This window comes from Colias croceus, chromosome 16 (assembly GCF_905220415.1).
Source record: "Colias croceus chromosome 16, ilColCroc2.1".
NCBI lineage: Eukaryota > Metazoa > Arthropoda > Insecta > Lepidoptera > Pieridae > Colias > Colias croceus.
In genome coordinates, this window is record NC_059552.1 from 8,435,346 (window position 1) to 8,440,660 (window position 5,315).

A 5,315-nucleotide genomic window follows, 5' to 3' on the forward strand; every position below is an offset into this window, starting at 1 on the left:
CTGAAATAACTGTTTGATTAAATAAAATTTTCAACTTTTTGTGTAAACAACCTTATTTTACAGTTATTGTACAAACGTTGTAAAACTATTCCAAAAACGTTGTAAATTAATTAAATTTTTGTGTTTTTTGAACTGTGAAAACATAAAAAATTTTTCGAATAAGCTGTTGTTTTAAATTTATATTTTATAATAATTTAAAGCACTTTTATAACCGTTTTTGTTTATAAATATTGTGTTACTGTAAAATTGATCCTATTTCTCGTCCAATTCGTACTGTTTTGCCTCGAAATATTTTTTATTTGCTTCTATAAGATTTTTAATAATAAATAAACGAATAATTTTGCTCTCCATTAACATTACGATTTGTTTTATTACAAAAAGACCTGAAACTTTTAATTTTCTTCGAAAATCACCTTCACATAATACCTACTGTTTCTTATTTACTTATTATGTGACTTGTTAGTGAAAAGAAGTTTAAGGAGAGAAGATAAATCTAATGTTCTAGAACAAAGACATTTTATTCATAGCCTCTATGGCGCAATGGTCAGCGCGTTCGGCTGTTAACCGAAAGGTTGTTGGTTCGAATCCAACTAGGGGCGTTTTTTATTTATTTTACCAAGTTTTTGAGATTTTTAAGATAGGTAAGTCTAACGGTTTAGTTTCTAAAGATTTTACTCATAGCCTCTATGGCGCAATGGTTAGCGCGTTAACCGAAAGGTTGTTGGTTCGAATCCAACTAGGGGCGATGTTTCTTTTTTAGTAGTTTGTTAACTCAAGCACAGTTTACTAATTAGTAACTTAGTTGAACTAAGTACCTATTATAAATAACTTAATTAAGTAGAGACGTTATAATATGAAAAAATACACCTCATCATTTTTTCCTACACATTATTGTTTCCTTTTTGCATTAGATTATGAATATATAAATAGATAATGCTATACGAATTTTATTATTGTGTGTCCATACACACAATATACATACATATCTACACACATTTGCCCATGCAAAGAAGTCAAAACACAGTGACACAAATTCTCATTCTAATAGGACTATAGAACTCGTAAAGTGTATTAATTAACTCAATTAGTATCTACAATTAATTTACTTTTATCTAGACATCGCATGTCTTTCGTGTTTTAATATTTACTTTATGCTACGCCATTCTAGCTCTTATGTCTGAAGCGATAAAGATCTCTTTTGTTTAAAGATATAACCACCTAATGCACAGAGTAATCGTTACTTAGGGTTTGTATTCACTCAATTTTTTAGTTTATTTTTAATATCGCTTGTGATTTCACTACACTGTAATAAACTTTTATCGCACTATTTTTACGATTTGTTACTCGAGAGATAAAATACAAAAATACAAGAACAAATGGATAATGCCTTTCTTTGTTCTGGGTTTCAGATTGTTGGGCTGTTACTAATTTATCGTGACTCCTGGCTTTGCCCACTTTTATATAATCTTTTCGGAAAACATATTGGATAACTAAATGGTTTAGCCAACATTCATTTTTAAGTAATGAACTAACATATACGTATATTATTAAAGGGAACCTCGAATAGTTTTAACTATTCGAGGTTCCCTTGATATTTACAATAAGAAATTTTCAAGTGTTGACATATTTCATCTCTCCCGTAACAGTTTTAAAAAAGCAGTAACAGACATCACCAATTCAATAATTTCTTAGTTTACTTTTACACATTCTCACCACACTACACCATTATACACAACACACACAGTACACACATTCACACATCCATACCAAACATTCTATAATGGGTAGGTACGTTTTCCTCTTTTTTGTATATCATGTCCAAAAACATATATATATGTATAAATTAATTTTTTCCACTTTTACTGTTATAATTAATGTAAAACTACTGTCACATTAATTGTCTTATTATTGGTATTCCTTTTTATTGGCGTATTGTTTTGTTAAAGTTAAATAAAAATATTGTAATACAAATAGCTGTAAGGAATCTATGTATATAAAAAAAAAAAAATAAAAAAAAAATATATATGATATTGTATGCTAGATTATAGGCTTCTGAGAAACAAACATACAAACAAAGCAGTGTAATTGATATTTGTAGGTATATTCTTAGGTGAAAGCTACATAAATTTTGATGTGGTTTATATATCGATAACTCTTTAAATATTGTTTATAGGTCAGCTCTTTCACAACGTGCTTATTAAGTTATTTTTACAATAAATTTGTCCACCATTATGATTCTTATTTTATTTTTTACCATTTTTAAACCTCCCACGGGCCATAACACACGTGTAAAAGATTAATTCGTTGTATTCCTATTTATTGTTCTTTTACCTCTTTGTTGCTATGAAGTATCGACAAATAAATAGAAATATCAATAAATAGAAGGGACTAGTAAATCGAACAATGTGCTTATTTTATCTAGTCTACTACCTGTGCCTGAGGTTTTACCCGCATTACTCCGCTTCTATTGGTCTTAGCGTGATAGCCCTCTACAGCCTTCCTCAATAAATGGACTATCTAACAGTGAAATAATTTTTGAAATAGGACCAGTGGTTCCTATAAGATTAGCGTATTTAAGCAATACAAACAAACTCTTCTTCTTTATTATATTGGTATATACAAATCAACATCATGTGTCCGTATTTGTTCCCACTGTAACCTTCAGGCCGGGGTCCATCATATCATCCATAAAACATACCCCAAAATAAATACGAACATCATATTTTCCATTAAAAAAAAATTTAAGCCACCAAGTTTATGTAAATACGATCTTGCCAGCCAAATGGCATCAGAAAAGAGTCAACTTTTAGATTGAAAGGGAAAATAATGGATAAACAACATGCTCCGGGCTGTTTCCCGGTTGATTTGAACAGAGTATTTGCGGAGCTGAGCTGCGAAGACTATGTGTGTTTTGTATTAAATATATTTCCGTAGATACCGAGACTTTCGCTTGCGGAAATTTGAAAGCTTCCGTGGTGTTTCTTATATTAGGTATCATGACGTGTAGTTGGGTTTTGGAACCTATTGATAAGAACGTAGGCCAAGGGTTTATTACGCCACGTAGACGTTGCGTAGAGTGTTATTAACTTATAAACAAAACATTATTATTAATATAATATATACTGGCGTGTTTTGCACTTTGTGACTCTGATCACTTACCATCACGTGAATTATTAAAAATCTCGTAGTTTTTGTTACGAACTACTCAATATCTATAATATAAAAATGAATCACAAAATGTGTTGGTAAGCGCATAACTCGAGAACGGCTGAAGCGATTTCGTTAATTTTTTTTAAATAATAATCCTTGAAGTACGAGCATGGTTTTTATGGAGACAAAACGTAAACATGTACCACGGGCGAAGCCGGGGCAGACCGCTAGTTTACTATAGAATTAAGAAGCTTTCCAGTCGTCTATTTGAACAAATTTTCTCCATCATTAAATCATGCTAATCTTCAAAATACCTCATAAAACAGCATACAAAGACGGCTATCGCGCAAGCATGTATGTAACCTACATCTCTTATAAATTGTTAGACGATGGACAAGACAAATGACGGGCCCAAATTGATGACGAAGTGCTTTCATGACAAGGGTCACCTTGGCGTCCTTAATGCGAGATAACGGCCGTGTAAAATCCTTATTGGTGTTATATTGTATGCCATGTTATTGGCTAAAAAGATTTAATATTTTTTATAACATGCAAGAAGTGAGAGTGATATTATGTAATCTACTACCTACCCTCTCCCTCTCCCTTCAACCATCTCTCTCTCGCTCTCCCTCTCCCTCTCCCTGTCACTCTCAATCTCATTTTCATTTTCATTTTCATCAGAAACATAGATGTGTGCAAGTGTTAATTACATGAACATATTTGGCTCCGCTGCTGTTGGTCTTAGCGTAATGATATATAGCCAATAGCTTTCCTCAATAAATGGGTTATCTAACACCGAAATAATTTTTCAAATCAGACCAGTAGTTTCTGAGATTAGCGCGTTCAAACAAACATTGAACAACAGATAAATTGTTCTAGCGACACTCATAAATTATTTTCCTCCAGCCAAGCATATAAGCAAAACAATATTAACATCAAAAGATATTCCATACATACTCATGTCACTATTCACATTTAAACGTTTGTCCAAGTGTCGATGTTAGAATATCTAAGAATAAAAATAATCCTATACAACAATAGTTTTTATAACAATAGGGCATTTTATCCTGTGTTCCATTTGATTCATTCGGTCACTTATCAAGCTCCTATAATATATATTATACGACATTTCTATTCTTAACTTAAGATGTGAGTATATGAGCTTGCGAATGGTCCAAAGATAATATATAGTGAGGTTATTTTATCGGTAACGGTATTTTAAGAAAGAAAGAATTCAGAGACATTAAAATGTCATGAAAGTAAAAGAAAGCTTTGTGTATTAAATACAAATACGTGTTTACAAAGTAATACTGAATTATTTTTATACTCAAAACGAATCGGATTACCTTTTTTATACTTCAAGAGTTTTGTTAGAAATTGTAAATGCTCCGTAAAAAATAGACACAAAAAATGAATAAAATTGATTTTCCGGATTAGCTAAGTGATAAAAAAATATTGAAAAATAATATTAGTACTAGATATCTCTAATTCTTAAACTTAGGTAATTAATTCTTAAAGTTTGGTGTATGAATTGGCTACAACAATATTATTAGATTCTAAAATGAACATCTTCATAATATATACGTATAATTATATAACTTTTCACGTTCAAATATACGAAATATTCAAATATTCTATAAACGCAATATATAAATTGAACTTTTTTTTCACAAAACAAAATCGATTCATCATAAAGTGTTAATTTATTTTGTACGTTCGCTTCAGCGGGCGTGACGGTTTGATGTATCGGTTACGGAGTTTTTAAATGTGCAATTTCAGTATTTAGATTCTTTTTTAGCGCGAAATGTAGATTTACTTTTTTTTGAATTTTTGAATGTGGAATTTTTTATTTCTTTTTTTTTGTGTAATAATAAATGTGTAATGTTCATGTTTATCGGCCGGTTAAGAATTTTCTATTAAGAACGTTGCAAACCATTCTTAAATCTATTATTTTAATCAAACCAATTCACAATTCAGAAACCGGCGTTATATTATTTTCAAGAACATAATATTTTTCGCTTATACTCGATTGTTTTTTATTGATATAGTTTTAAGCATTTTTAATTGTATTATGTAGATTACACACACACACACACACACACTCTTTGGTTCTGATACTTATTGCTTCTGGGAAATACCTGAGCATATTATACAACAAATTAACA

General features: G+C 30.6%; 1 non-coding gene across 1 annotated transcript; it reads left to right on the forward strand.

Annotated features, from left to right (window-relative positions):
* The first annotated feature begins 526 nt into the window (after positions 1-526).
* Positions 527-599, forward strand: Trnan-guu. Its single transcript has one exon. It is a non-coding gene; the product is annotated as a tRNA-Asn (tRNA).
* Positions 600-5,315: the final 4,716 nt, after the last annotated feature.